Here is a 17,346-nt window from a genome sequence, read left to right as displayed (position 1 = left end):
TCTTTTTTTGAGTTTCTCCATTTGCATTCGTTTACTCTCCACTTTCTTCTGATATCTCTGCCTTCTGATTTCTTTGTCAAATTCAAATTTCCACAATGCTATCTCATCTTTAAAGTTGTTAACCGATATCATCCCAAAGAAAATTAAATCTTCATCCTTACAATGTGTAACAAAAGTTACCTCATAAGTCTTTACAACCACAATGTTATATCTTAACAATAGACCATCTACATCTCCAATATCCTTTGATTCTTTCACTACAATCTCAATTGGACCTTCTACACTTTCTTTCTCTATTTTAATATCGTCCACTAAGTCTTCATTTTAACCGTCAATATGCTCTTTTGAACTGAACTTTTCTTTTAATTGCACATTCTCCTTTGCAAACATATCTAGTTGTCTTCCTCTTCATTTCAGTTGTCATCCCTAGAAAAGAGAACATGAACCATATTTCTCCCTCATTGAACTCTAAACCACTTCAAGTATCATCTTTCCTTATTTCATCATGAGGACCAAAGTTCTAACTTTCTAAACTCTAAAAATTAATATCTTTATTATTTTCTATCACTTGCTAATCATTTTCCTTAACATCTACGAATTGTTCATAGTCTTTATTATAATCTTTGTTATTTTCTACAATGTTTTCCATGAGACATGACTCTGCTACACACTTATTGTCTTTGAATTCTCTTGTATTCCCTACAATCACAACAACATTAGGAAAATAATTTCTTTCCAATTCATCCATTCTTCTTACAATCATGCTCAACGTCTCATGAAGTTTCCTTTTCTCCACTTCATTGTAATACTCCTCCCAAGACGAAATTCTCATGGGTCTTCTTACACTAATCCCCATACTTCTCACTATTACAATCATTTGTTGCTACTCATCAATATACACTCACACTTCTCTCCTCTATCCGTAGGTCCTAGCATAGACCGTGTCTCATTCGATGTTTGGCCTAAACACTCAAAACCATTGGCTCTGATACCAATTGATGATGATAATTCCCACAAACAATAACAACACAAAACTAATTTAGCCCTCTTTACAATTACAAAGGCATACACAGACCAAGATTCAAACATATAAATCATATCATGGAAATAGGCAATCGATACTCATCGCCACATGCATTACTTCTACAAATAAATGAAGAAAGAAATTACAAATTTCAAAATATATTCATCATTTGAGGGCATTAACTACATCCAAAATTAGTGTTCCATGTTCATCCCATTCGATATCCTCTGTCAATTTGAATGATCCTTCAAAGCCTATGAACTGAGGGTCCTCTCCTCCTGATTTTGTCTACTCCTGCCTCCTCAACTACTCGTTTTCATTTTAAAGTTATAGACTTAATTCCAAATTTAACTGCCAAACTAATTCTACAAACTAATTTACTGCTAAACTAATTTGAATAACTATAAACTAATCCAAATAATTACCACAAAACTTGTCTAGCAAGAACAAAAGTAAAATAAAATATTCAAATGAACAACCAGAATTGGACAAAACCGATGCTCCTGGATCGATATGTATATGCAAATGTATAAGTATAAGTATATGTATATGCATATGCATATGCATATGGATATGTAGATGTGTATATGTATGTGTATGTGTATGTGTATGTGTATGTGTATGTGTATGTGTATGTGTATGTGTATGTGTATACACATACACATACACATACACATACACATACACATACACATACACATACACATACACATACACATACACATACACATGTATATATATGTATGTATGTATATGAAGATTCACACATGCATGCATACATATATACATATACATATACATATACATATACATATACATATACATATACATATACATATACATATACATATACATATACATATACATACATACATACATACACACATATGTGTGTGTGTGTGTGGGTAAGAGCACAAAGAAAGGGGACAAAAAAGGGGTCTTAAGCTTGAAGATGGGTACACTCAAAATTTAAAGATGCAACAAGAACAAGAGTTGAAGTGCTCTAAATCTACTTTCTAAACTACTAATTTTTTTTCAAATGGTGGAGATTAAGGGTTTAAAAAAGGGGCACCACATTTATTGGTTTTGTTATAATAAGAAAAACATAACATAGCACCAAATGTGGTGCCCCTAAAATGTTAACTTTTTTTTAGAATTTTGCAAATCACTCTGGTGAGAATTTAGCTAACACATTGAAGTTTATGCCAAATTTTTTGGCTAATATTTTATGAAAACATGATTTTTTACAAATTTATGAAGTGGACACATTCTGATAAACAACAAATTGAGCGTGCTCCCCCCCAAAAAAAAAATTGTGAAAACTAATCAAAAATCAATTTTTCTTTTAAAAAAAATAGTGTAGAATGGAGACTAGTTTTTAAAATGTAAATTTTAAAAAATTCAATAAACGAGTAAAAATCTATGCCCAAAATACGACATGTTGGTTTTTGACAAAAAACAAACACACTAACAAAATAAATTAGAGATGAAGACCTTAACATAACCAAAATTTGAAAAGAATTCTATGGCTGGATAGCTAAGAGAGAGCTTAACAATTATATGGTGTTTATATTTGTTTGCATTCAAATATGTGCAAACTTGATGGATAGCACAAACAAAAATTTTAGAAAATTTTGCATGGTTGCTAAATAACACGTCTCAGGCCTGAGAAGGACATCCAAGCCTTTGTGTTGGATGCCCAAGGAAATTCTAAGCCTAAGGTTTGGTGTTTTCCAAGGTAGACAATTTGGCACATGCCAAATATAGTGCACACCAAATAAGGCACACGCCAAATGCTTTGTATAATTTTTCCAATCCCTCTCTCTCTATATATTTGATAGTGCAATATATACATAAAATATAACATTTAAGTATAAGAAAGGAAAAAGAAATCAAATATTTGAGAGTGGTTTCAGATCTTTATGAGTTATAATCTAGATTCTAGTTTTTAGAATATTCATATAAATTTTAAACTTGGTCAAATTTCAGTAATCAACATGCTCGTATCAACATTCTCTCTCTCTAGTCTCTTCCTCTCTTTCCCTACATTCTTCCCTCTTTCTCTTAGGTCTCTCCCTCTCTTTCCTTCCCTCCCTCTCTTACACTTTGGTTTTCTCTCTCTCTAGTCTGTCCCTCAACCCCCACCTTCCTCCCTCACCCTCTCTCTCTCTCAACTCCTCCCTTCCTCCATCCCTCTCTCTAACTTTAGCTCTCTCTCTTTGGTCTTTTTCTCTCTTTCCATCTCTTCTTCCTTATCACTCGAGCTCTCTCTATCTCTCACTCTTTCTCTCTTTCCCTCTCTCCTCTCTATATCTTCAACACACACTCTCTCTTGTGCACTTGGTCTCTCTCTGGTCTCTCCCTCTTTTCCCTTAACCCCTCCTCTCACACTTGGTCTCTCTCTCAACCACTCCCTTCCTCTCTCTCTCTCTCTCTCTCTCTCTCTCTCTCTCTCTCTCTCTCTCTCTCTCTCTCTCTCTCTCTCTCTCTCTCTCTCTCTCAACCCCTCCCTTCCTCTCTCCCTCTGTTCTCTTCCTATTTTTCCATCCCTTTCTCCCTCTCTCTTTCCATCCCCCCACCTCTCTCTCTCTCTCTCTCTCTCTCCCTCTCACTTGGGAACTCTTTATCTCTCTCTCTCAACCCCTTCATAGAGAGGGAGAGACTTTAGAGAGAGAGTGCCCAAGATAGAGAGACCTAAAAGAGAGAAAGAGGGAAGGAATAATGTAGGGGCTGATGAAAAGAGATGGAGAGACCAAAGAGAGAGGGGGAAAGGAGAGAAGAGACCAGAGAGAGGGGGAAAGGAAAGAAGAGACCGGAGAGAGCCCAAATGAGAGAGAGAGAGAGAGAGAGAGAGAGAGAGAGAGAGAGAGAGAGAGAGAGAGAGAGAGAGTGCAGATGGAAAATTAAGAGACCGGAGAGAGCCCAAATGAGAGAGAGCGAGGGAAGAACAGAAGGGTTGCGAGAGAGAGGTTGATGGAAAGAGAGGAAGAGACCAGAGATAGAGAGAGCCCATGTAAGAGAGAGGAAGGGACAAAGGGAGAGGTTGAGAGAGAGAAATCCCAAGTGAGAGAGAGAGGGAGGAAGGGAAGGGTTGAGCGACAATGAGGGTGAGAGAGAGCCCAAGTAAGAGAGAGGGACAAAGGAAGGTAGGGCTCTCTCTCACAATTCTCTCCCTCTCGGGTACCATCAATTGAGATTGAGAGATGAGGATATCCACAAGGGCATTATGAATTTATTGTCTTACCATTTGGACCTACCAGTGACTCGACCACCTTTATGAATTTAACAAATAGTGTATTTCATGACTACCTAGACAAGTTTGTCTTAGTATTCTTGGATGATGTTCTGATATATTCTATGAATGAAGAAGAACACCTATAACATCTGCATATTGTTCTTCAGCACTTCTGTGAAAGCAAGTTGTATGGGAAGCTGTCTAAATGTACCTTCTTTATGAAAGAAGCACAATACCTAGGGCACATTATTTTAGCTAAGGGAATAGCAACAAATCTAGCAAAAAATAAAGCAATTTTTGAGCGGCCGACTCCAAGAAATGTGCATGAAGTAGGGATTTTCATGGGTTTAGCGGGTTATTACAGGAAGTTTGTAATGAAATTTGCATCCATAGCTTATATCACTTCACTTCAGAGGAAGGTAATGAGATTTGAGTGGTTTGAAAAGTGTCTGAGGGCTTTTGAGCTTCTAAAAGAAAAGTTGACCATGATATTGATTCTAAAGGTGTTAGATCTCGAAGGCCATTTCATGGTAGTAATTGATGCATCAGGGGAAGGACTGGGAAGATTCCTCATGCAAAATGGATAGGTTATAGCTTATGAATCCAAGAAGCTTAAAAATTATGAGTAGAACTATGCACCTCATGATCTAGAGCTCACGACAATAGTACATGCCTTACAAATATGGTGTCACTATTTGCTAGGCAAACCATTCGAGCTTCAATCTAACTACTAGGGGTTGAGATATATTTTCACTTAACTTAATCTCAATGCACAACAAAGACGGTGGTTAGAACTAATTCCCAATTATAATTTTGAGATTAACTACATCAAGGGTAAAGAAAACAGGGTGGTAGACGTCTTGAGTCGTCGGTGCCACATTAATGCCATTATTGTAGTACATACTGATTTTAAGAATCACATGCTTCAACAATCAAAGGGGGTAGATATTACCAATAAGTAAAAAAATCTCTATGACTTAACCCTCAAGATCCAAGATACGAGGGTTTCCAGATAGAAACTGATGGACTACCCAGATATCAAGGTAGGATGTGCATACTTGAATATTCCGAATTAAGGAATTTATTGTGGAACAAAGCACACTCAACACCCTACTCTGGACATTTGGGAATTACTAAAATCCTAGCTGATACTAAACCCTTGTATTTTTGGTAAAGAATGAAAAAGATGCTGCAAGGTTTGTGGCCAGTTGTTTTGAATGCCAAAGGGTTAAAGTTGAACATCAACACCCTGCAGGGTTATTACAATCTAATGTAGTTTCCGAATAGAAATGAAAAATAATCAGCATGGACTTTCTCCAAGGATTTCCTATGTCTAGGAATAAGTATAATACCATTTTGGTAGAAATTGTTAGATTAATCAAGGTAGATCACTTCATACCAGGAAACCTAACAGACGGGGCGCCCAACATTGCCTACAAGTTTGTATAGGAGATATTTAGCTCTCACCTTATTTGGCATGACCAACCTTAGGTTTATCATGCCAAATACATATGGTGAGTGCCTTATTTGGTGCAGTCCAAATGACTACTTTTGGGCAAAAATTTTTTTGGCAACTTTAAGAAATTGTAAATTCATATTATGGTGTAGGAATGCTCCATTGAAGATGTGGAAAATGTATTAGCTAGATATAAGATCTGAAAATTTAGAATATATATAGGTATTGATATACATGGTGGCATAATGATGTAGGGGTGTTTTATTTTTCTATACTTGGTCCATGATAAAGTTGAATAATCTGAAGTATAGAAGAAAGAGAGAGGTGGGATTGACTTTCAATATTACAGAGATTATGGAATAACACTTTGGTTAGCTAGAAAATGGAAGAAAGAATTTAGAGGTAGTTCACTTATCTACCTTACGTGTTCCTAAAATTTTAGATCACAACATACCCTTGTAAGTTGCATGGACTTGAATATTATCTATTTTGTATATGATATGTTTGTGGATTGTTTACTTGATTTACCTCATCTCTTCTCTTTAGTCATAATAGCATTCCCCAAATTAATCTAGATATGTGTCAAGATTAAGAGTATTCAATTATATTATCTAAATTATTAATGGCTAAGTCATATATACTTGTGACATTTCCATGGAACAATGACCTCTATAGTTATGTTGTTTAATATAATATAATTTCTTCTTGGTATACACATCTATTTTCATCCTAGTGTTCGCACACTTAGATAACACGTGTTCTACAATATATCTGAGTGAAGATATAATTCTCACCACTCATATATATATATATATATATATATCATAATATTACATGTGTACACGGGAAGTGAGGGCGACAGAAACGTAAAATTCAGTTTCAAAGGGCCCACACACCAATGAGACTCTTGATGCAAGTTATAGGAACTATATTGAATAGCTCAACTTCCCAAGGGGTGTCCCATTGTTCTCTATCTCACAAGATCCCTGAAGTCAATGCCTTTTCTCTCATATCACTGAGCAAAGTGACTTAGGAATGACAACTCCAAGAACGAGCAATGTTTGATTATAAGCATGAATGCATTCCTAGATATACATGCTATTGAATCTATGATGATTAAGCTAGCATAAAGATGATGATAATATTAGCTAATTATCCCAGCAATGATATACTATTCTAACATGGATATTCTATGATATTAGAATGCTTCTAAATGCTTATTAAGATGATTTATCAAAGAGAGGCTAAAATGCTTAGTAATTAGACTATAATTTTGATGCATGAAACTTCTATTAGCAAAATGAATATAAGTTTGATACCAAAAGATTTCTATATATCAAAAATGAGAGAATGGGAGCTCTATTTATAGGAAAAATAGGGCAAGGATGGTCAAGATTGGATAATCTTAACAAGGGCCAGGATTGAAAGTTAATCAATCCATGATTACAATTCTCAGCAATGAAATGATGACAATTGTCAACAAGAGGTTGCTTGAGAGGAGATGAAAGAAGCATTAAATTCTTGAGAAGACATGGAGGTTACCTTAGGAGGTAAGGGTTAAGGTTAGACTAGGGTTATCCAATGGATAAAGCTTTTACCCAAGGGGTAAAATCTTGTGCAAGGGTTAAAGGGATAACCAAGGTTAAAGCCATGAATGCTTGATGAGACCCTTGGGTTAGATGAGGGTTGCGTTAGAGAGAAAGTCTCTAATCATGCAAGAAGGTTGAGTTAACCATTAATGGTTATGTAAGAGCCTTAAATGGTTTGGAAGACTTTGAGGGTTAACTTGTTGAGGACATAAAGCTTTTAATGGTTTTCAAAGACTTTAGAGGCTTTGAGAAGTGACTTCTCTTTGTTTAGGATTGTGACAATATTTAGGAGATGGATTAGGCTAAATTGGAAATGATTAGAAGAATCTAGAAGAGGTTAAGGAGGCAAGTGGGAGATGTAGGAAAATGCAAGTGGGGGAAAATAATTTTAACTAAAATAAAATAACTTATTTCAATCAAATAGATGCAACTTGCATAAATAAAAGTGGGGGATTTAAATAAATAAATTAGATATATTTATTTGCAAGGATCAATTGAATTAAATGTAAATTTAATTAAAAAGGGAGAAAGGGGAATTAATTAAATAAAGTGATTTATTTAATCAAATGTTAGAAAAGGCTTAGGTGATTTTTATTAAATAAATTGAGTAATTTATTTAATCAAATAGATGAATGTGAAGAATTTAATTAAATAGAGGAATGAGGTTAAAATGAATATTAAATATTCATTTAGGAAAGTGGTCAGATTTATACGTCTACAACATGTATCCCTCATACTTACTATTATTATTGGTTCTTGTGAATTGATAACACCTACCAAAAGATTGTTTTTCCTCACTAGCAAATAATGGCATTCTTCTCTTATCTTTAACACTATATAATTATTATAATTTAAATATGATTATGCAAACTAAATGAATAAACCTAATTGTCATAATATTTTAGGTTTAAGATCAAGCTACTTAGAATAAATCAACTTTAAATAAAGTTTGTATTAAATTTATAAATGACTCATTTCTATATATAATGAATACGAATTTGTATCCATAAATTCCCGAAGAATCCCTTGCTTGTGGATCATTGCTACAAATAAATAATATGCCACTGCACATATAATTTTTTTTTTTATAAAATAAGATAAAATTTCTCGAAAAAAACTTCAACATGATCACTCAATAAAAAATCCGTAATTATAAAAATACAAGCATATCCTCCAATCATTCCATTTCCAAAGCTCTAGCTTAGTGGTGAACCATAACTTCTTATCTCCTACTTCGCTTGTTGGCTATTGAGACCAAAGAGTTGGAAAGATGATTTTTTTTTGTACTTTATTAAATTATAATAGAATTGAATAGTAGACAAGGAAGAAGTTTGAGAATGTAATAAATGGCTTCTATAAAATTCTTGGTGTCATTTCTCCTCCAATAATTCATATGATAACATATTCCTAACCTGTCATTCCAACTTAGGCAAGGGAGATCTTAATGGAGTTTATAATTTTGGCTTTATGCTTGGAAATTGTGTTTGCTCAAAATTTCCTTAAAAGATTTTTCAACAAATCCATTTTGTGAATACCTTATGCCTAACACATTGAAAAAACCATGTTTGTTTTAAAATCCTTATCAAGATACCAAATTGCACATATCCTACAGTCATTGCATTCCATGAGACCACATTTCTTTTGAGGGACTTCCCAAAAATAATTTTCACATTATTTTTCTTCTCTTACCCAAAATTCTTATATCCTTTATTATTTGATGCACATCCACACTTATATCCATCTAATTCATTAGACAATGGAGGTTCATCATATCCATGTTGTGCCCATGCCTTATTAATGGCACACCCTACCTCAATATTACCATATTGTCCTCTCTCCCACCAACTTCTATGCATTTTTCACAACTCGGGGTCATAAAATTTATTAGAGGTTGCTAATTACAATCATTTCTTCCATAACCAATGTTGTCACATCTTTAAAATCTTCTTTATAAATTGATAGTTGTTTTCATGATGAAGGATGTGGCAATCAAACATTTGCCTCCAAGTGCTCCCATGCCAATAAATTGAGGTAAGCTAAGGACCATCCATCAACTAAGTTAAAACCATACTTCTAAATATAGTCGCGAAAAACATAAAACTACCGAATAGACTTTTAAGAAACATTAGTCTTGTAATCTAGGAAACTCTATAACCCACTACTTCCTTCTCAATGTCTTCTCTATTTTATATAAAAATATTTCTTTTTATTTTCTGTTATGAAAATGATTACTAGGGAGTGGTAAATGATGCATATTTTATTATAATTATCAATCTAAAGTAAACATACGTTTTCCTATCGTCTAGTATTGAGAAACAAATATTCTAATAAATGGTAGTATTATAAAATAATTGAACAACTCTTAATTTTTCTATTACTTTAATTCCGCCCAAAATTGATGATCACCAATTTCTTGGAGACTCATAACATATCAAATCCTTTATTTTAGGTTTTGCATTCAAAATTTCAAGATAAAATAAGACTAAACCTAAGTAATGACAATTTTCTTTGAACTAATTATTATGGAATGTACATTATGATGGTATGATGAAAGAATAAGTATTCGGTAGAATACTGAGAGTGGGGGAGGGGTGGTGAATCAGTATATTGAAAAACTGATAAAAAGTTCCCAAACTCAAATTCAATCACACAAAGTAAACATATCTCAGTCAAGATCAATATTCATAAGAATACTTGCATCAACCGATTTGACTGTTATGACAACTTAACAGTAAACAACTTCAATCTTGTAAACATCAACAATGCTTAATCATAACTCAACATATTCATCTCTCAATGCTTCTAGTTATCATGCCTTATCAGAAGTTAATAAAATCAACAAATAAGATCATAACCACAAAAACATTCACCACTTGACACAAATGTTTATACGTGGAAAACCCAAATAGGTAAAAACCACGGTGAGATGAGACTCACAAGGATAGCTATTTGAACTCTTCTGAAGTTAGGAGCCAAGCCTGTTAAAGCTTTACAATGTCCTGTTAAAAACTAATTCAAGTTAGGAATCACCTGGTTAAGGGATTTACAAATATGCCTTGATGAAAAACACAATACCCTGTTAGGAGTAACCTCGCTGGAGGATTTAAGAATCCAATCTAATGGACCACCTTGTTAGAGGATTTAATGAGTAACCAAGCTTGTTAGAGCTTACCCAGTTAAGGGATTTCACGTCTGTTGTAATTGTTAGAAAACAACAGGTTTTCTGGATCTGTCTGAATAACACTACATTTGCTTGATCAGATCCTTTTAAGATTCAATCTGCCTTCACTCAAAGTGCAGATCCATTCACTGGTTAGGCAACTACACACTCAACAGGTTTCTGCCAATCTTGCCAACCTTTACAAACAACTTCATCGACCTTAAATACAAATCAATTAGGTCGGTGACACAACAAAAACCTAATTATCATCATCGAGATTACAAACAAGTTGGTACAATCTTGACCGTTAGAAATCATGACAATCTCTTCACATTCTTCAAGAAAATTCCAACCACTCCATGATCATCGCTTCATCAAACTTTGTAACTCATCACGAGTTGTGCATTAGATGCAATCCACTTTGCTCCTTTCCTAGACAATAACCAAAAACGCCAGAACAATTTGAACTTATCCTCATACAATGATCACACGTGTCTCCATCATTACCGCTCATCAGATAACAAACCAACAAACTTGATCGGTTAGGGTTTGACAATTGATAGGGTTTACCAGTTACATTACATAGAAAGGTTTAACCCTTTACATTGGTTTACCGGTTCAACTCACAAACTTAACACACCGGTTTACAATGTCTTCCACAAAGCCCTTCTAATCGGTTACTAGCCAATATCAAAAACAACAATATCAACAATAACATGAATACGATTACCGGTTCAATTGACATCAATGACAACATATCATTAATGCAATCTCTATGCAAAATGCCAACAAACTCAAAATGCCAACACATTATATAGTAATGATATAAAAAAAACATGAAGGTCAACATTCAATGAGTCCAAAGCTCATACCTTGAAGCAAGTAACTTAAAAATGTTTGAAGGATATTAGTACATGTGAAATTTTCCAACCACAAACAATAAATTTATTTGGTGTAGCCAATTACAAAAGTGTCATTGACATTTCAAGATTTGTATTCAAAATTATCATGAGAAAATGGGGTTGAACCCTCTCAAGCATACTATTTCTTGGACCAACCATTTAAAATGTATATTCTAGGTTATACAAAAGAAATATTTCAATAGTACCAAAACATTTCTACAATTGCAAGACTTGATAATTGTGTAATATGAACTCATTGAAATTTCATGAGGTAAATGCTTAATAAAAATGGTCCAAATATCATATTACTTAACAACCAACTTAGATGTATATCAAGTACATAAACATTCATAAAATATTCTAAGACCATAAACAACAAAATATATGACATGGTATAACCAAAAATATTTAATTTCTAAATTCTTATTGAGAAAAAATACTAACCACTATGTTCAAATATATGTATGCCATATAATTCAACTCTCTAGTTTTATGCAGCCAATGAAAAACATTGTTGCAAAGAGGACTAGATTCTCCTTGCAATGAACCTCCCTGATTGTAAAATTGAATAACACATATTAATGAATAATATAAGATTACTATCATCCACACACTTTCAAAAATAAAAAAACTATGATGTCCAAAAGACTTTTGAAGCATTATTGATTGAATACCTTGAAAAAAAGCTATGACAAAAAGTACTCAATATGCATTATGCACTATACATGGAACAAAGGAGAAAATCATGTTAATGCCAATAAGTCCTCAAGTAGAAATCCCAAAGCCCATCCCCTTATGTTTGATATTGTTATCTTCTTTGCTTGTGTTTTTTGTGTCATGGATATGTTGGTTTTGTGGTCCCAAAATATCTTTGTGTTCTCTAGAAGCCATTGTATATTTCATAGCAGGTTGTGATAATCTATGTTAGACCTATCTTTGGGTCCAAATGTGATTTGTGGAAATTCGGTTGATGTGTTATGGGTCTCACTGTAGCATGTGGAGATCCATGTTAAATTTATTTGTATTGGAGGATATGTTTTGATCATTAATTGCTTCTATGGATGCCTAGCATTTTGATATGTTGTTAGTTATGTTTTGGTGATTGTGAATTGGTGAATTGATCTTTGGAAGATGTGTTTTGGTCCCCTCTTTCTCCTAAAGTGGATCAATGTGTGTATTTCGGGTTCGAAAGGTATGTTTTGGTTCAAGCTTTGATGATCTATCTTGTATATAAGGAATGAATGTGATTGAGTTAAGTATGCAATGAGGTGTTCTGTGAAAAAGTGTGTGTGAAGAACAATGTAGAGGATGTAAGAAGAAGTGTGCAAAATTTAGTGAGGACCAGAGAAGAAGAGTTGCGTTCGAATGATTTGCAAGTTGTTTTGAGACTGTGGCAGAGGTGTGCAACAGAGTGTTGACAGTTAAGGTCCAAGTTGTGTGTGTTAATGTTGGTCGCTTGATGTAGAGTCCAAGGACAACTTCATGATCAGGAGATCCTTCTTTTCAATTCATTTTTGTATCTTGCCTCGTTGTTGTTAGCTCTAGGTTTGCAAGTCCTCTTTTTGTATCTTTCCTCGAGAGAAGTTAGGCTTAGTTTGCAAGTCTGGAGCAGTGAACTCCATTCATTGTAATCTGATGTACATAGTGGATATATTTTGTGGGCAAGTGCTCTGTAATGCCTGCCAAAATACCCTAGAGAAATAAACCAAAAATCTACTAACAAAAGAGACAATTTTTTAAAAAAATCAAAAAATCATAACTACAATACTATCACTAACATCTAGAATGCAACATTACTACCATTGTTTATCAATGGATCATTAACTATATACATGATCACATGAATATAACTTGAAACCATATTGTTATGAAAGCAGAATAACCATTTAATCATTAACATAACTCCATAATAAAACCATACAATGCATCTCCATTCCTCAGGGTATCTCAACATCACTACTTGACATAATTCTAACACATCACATAATCATCTAGGACATCATATTCTATTTTCCAACTAAACATCTACTTCCCATACATCTATGATTAAAAATTAACACATATGCATAACTCTATCCCCCTTCATACTCTTTAGGTTCTTTTTAAAGTACCAATCAAATGTTCCTAATTCCCATCTTTACTTATTAATCACTTAACACACCATGTATCTAAATTCTTTTATCCTTCTTCTACATATGAAATCAGTTTATTTCCTTAAGCACAACTCATCAAGAAATACTATTCACAATCATAAGCAAGATTATTATAGTGAGTACTTATCCACTTCCAAATAGGATTCCAAGCTATTAAATAGATTCAAGGGTCATATGGTTCTACAAGAATAAATACAATCTAATATTTCAATCCCCTTAATTTCAGCATAGGATTTAATTCTCAACATGATAAACATATCTTTAATATGAACCACATATTAATACATCATCTTATTACGATAGCATAGTTCTACTACATTGAGTCCAAATACATAAGAGCACATTGGCAAGCACATAGATACATATTCATGTTCCTCATTTACAAGACATCGTAATATGGTAACATCTCTAATACATAGAAATCAGCACCATAGGACAACCGCATAGTAAAGAGTCATACGTTCCATACAATCCACAACTACTCATTTATTTTTCATATCTCAAGATAACTAACATTGAAGATTAATATCTTTCCATTCAAGGCATACACAATTACTAACATAATCGCTACCATCCACAAGATATAAACAAGACATGGCATTCATATCTCTTAATCATTTAATTCCTCTCTAATAAAGAATAACATATACAATAAGATATCCATTTACAACAATTTTATTCAATACTTTTCATTCTACAATCATCATACCACAAGTCTCAATATGATGATTACATAGTCTTCTTTACATTTGCATCTTTCATACCACATGAAATCAATTATAGTTTAATAGAATATGCTCCAAAGAATCCATGCACATGATGAAATAGTATATATCCAAATCCACGCACACTAACATCCAAAGATGGAACATCCCAATGAAAGAAGGCATCAAACCACCCGAACATGTGGAACCAAATAGGAACCAACCCCCATGCTAGAAGATGAAATAAGGTTCCAACTCGCACTCAAGACCTAAGTTGACACCTAACAACCATAGGAAACAAAATGAATCTACAAGACTCCAACATAAGAATACAACATCAAAATAAATCACATGGCTAAGTCAAGCAATCAACCTCCAAAGGAATAATCAACAACAAGGGTATATGGATAATGGACACATGTCGGGTAGAGTGTCATCACATGATAACCTCATGTGGCATCCATCTCCACCTTGGAGTCACTCAAGGGAGAATGGGTTACTGCTCGAACGGTCTTCCCAATCTAGGATCCCAAACCATCTCCTTGGGATTGGGGCATACACAAACATATTCTTTATCTTGATTAGGTGAATTCCTAAATACCCATCCTAATTATTAACATTGTTATCACTTGAAAATTAAACCATAAACTCTTCATGTGGTTCCATATGTCTAGACCCCCTTCCTAGATATCTAATGCTCATAACCTAGGTCCAACACATGCAAGAGCCCACTCTCCCAAACATGGACCAAGACCATAGAGTAAAAACATAACAAGATACATCTTACGGAAATATTAAACTCAACATGGGAAGCATAAAAAATTTCATCACAAATCTGATACAAATTGAATCATCAAGGTAGCTATGATCATACAAACAAATGCATTATAACAAATATCATGCCATAAGCTCAGAGCATCATAATGCAACAAATAAGAGTGCCTCAAAAGTGATATGAACACATAAATAGGTCAATAACATTAATCCAATGATACCACAAAGTCCTTAGCAGTTAGGCACAACATAACCTCTTGCTGGAGTTGCATATACTCATCCTCAACAACAAGGGATGCATGCATCTTGCTGTAGAAACATTTCAACCTCAACAAAAAAGTGCAAAAATAATTTTTGGAGTCCAAATAGGATTCAAATACATCACAAAAGCATGGATCATTGCCCAAAAATCATCAATACAACAAACCCTATCCTTTGGAGTCCAAAAGTAACAAGAAAAGTCAAATGGAAGGTCAAAAACCCTATCCAAAAATCACCAGATCTTGTTTTGGTTCTTTTGTCTTACTTTGGCGCTATTGACTCCCAATATAGCACTTTTATCACTTATTTTAGACCTTTTGTATCAAGGAACCTACTTGCAGAATGGAACAAAGAGGTATACAGATTGGTCTAGGTTTAGACATAGACCTGTGATTGATCCAAAACTCACCAAAACTCACCAAAAAGCATAAACAAAATAGATTAGGGGTTCCAAGACTCAAATAAGGGCATCCGAGCAAAAATCTAGACTTCAACCGACAAAAGCAATGAACAGGAAGAGTTGCAGACACAACCTCTTCCATACCACTGAATCGATAGGACCCTAAACACACGAAGGCCCTGAAATAGGGTATACATAGGAAACTAAAGCTTTTAAAACACCAAAACAAAACCATAAGGCAAAATTTAAAATCTCATACAACCCTAGGAAGTATTCTCCCATACCCAGCAAAATCACAACCAAACTTTCCCAAATCAAGTGTAAAACAATCCAATCTTTTCCTTTGTAGATTTTTGATATTAAGAATCAAATTAATTCCATTCAAAATTACCCAAACAATCTTTGTCAAACACTTTGTAGACAATATTTTCAAAATCAAATGCTGAGTGTAGGAAAACGAAGTCAACCTGGAAAATGAAGCAAGGAAAATGAAATCTGAAGTAGAAAACTCCCAATCTAGCAAGAATCCTCCAGCAAACCGAATCCAAAGCCAAAGCAAAACTCTTCAAACAAAATCTCCAAAAGCTCCCAAAAATTTCAACCCCTGTGAATGATCATGAAGCTGAATTTAATGAAAAATTAAACCCAATACTATATAAAAATTCAACCAATCAAAATATTTCCAAAACCAATATATTATACCAACCTTTGCATAGTTCAAGGAAGACATTTAATAAATATATTTTTATTTACCTACTTCCCCATCCAACCAATCGAATAAAAGGGTAGGTAGATTAATATTATTTCCAATAACCAAAGAGGGGTAGAAAAACAAGTAATTAAATAATAGTTTATACACCCATAATTAAATTATTACTCACAAATAACAATATAACAAAACGCCACATAAACTAAATAAATATCCATGAATAATAATATTCCTTCAATAATAAAATACCAACGCATAGGCTAAATAATATCAATTAAAGTAAATAACAATTATTAAATTATAATGATAGAAAATTAAAAGTCACAATTAAAATAAAATAAAATAAAAATAAATATAAAGATTCATTAAGCAACATTAAATAAAACTCAATTAAAATAAAAGTAATTAAACAACTAATAATTAAACCTCAATTAAACATTAAATCAAATAATAAATTAAATCAATAATTAAACATTAATCAATAAAAAATAAACATTAAATAATTAAATAATCACAGATCTCCAACTAGGGATAACATAGACTCAAAACATCTTACGCCAAAGGAAACAAACACAACTCAAGACTCTAACCTCAACTTGCGTCGTGACACAATCAATAAGGTACACAACTTAGAGCTAGAGTGTGTGAGGGAAACTATGTCATCTCCGACAACTTGCCATTGGAATAGAGACACGCTCAGACCTATAAAGCCAAGTGGAGTCGATGTCACGTACCTGCAAACCTACATCCAACGCTAAACACAACATATACGATATATATACATCATAATCAACAGACAAGTGATAGAGAATTGCAACGACATATCACGCTCGCTATGAGTGATATGGCGTCGTCTCTACTCACGAAGACAATCACACAATGTATCATCAAACCATCACATAGAGTCATAATCATAAAATAGGGTTAGATCCATCATATCATCGTAAGTCATATAATCATATAGTATGTCTAGCATCAT

The sequence above is a fragment of the Cryptomeria japonica genome, chromosome 8, assembly GCF_030272615.1.
Source record: "Cryptomeria japonica chromosome 8, Sugi_1.0, whole genome shotgun sequence".
In the NCBI taxonomy this organism is placed as follows: domain Eukaryota; kingdom Viridiplantae; phylum Streptophyta; class Pinopsida; order Cupressales; family Cupressaceae; genus Cryptomeria; species Cryptomeria japonica.
This window is presented reverse-complemented; position numbering follows the sequence as displayed.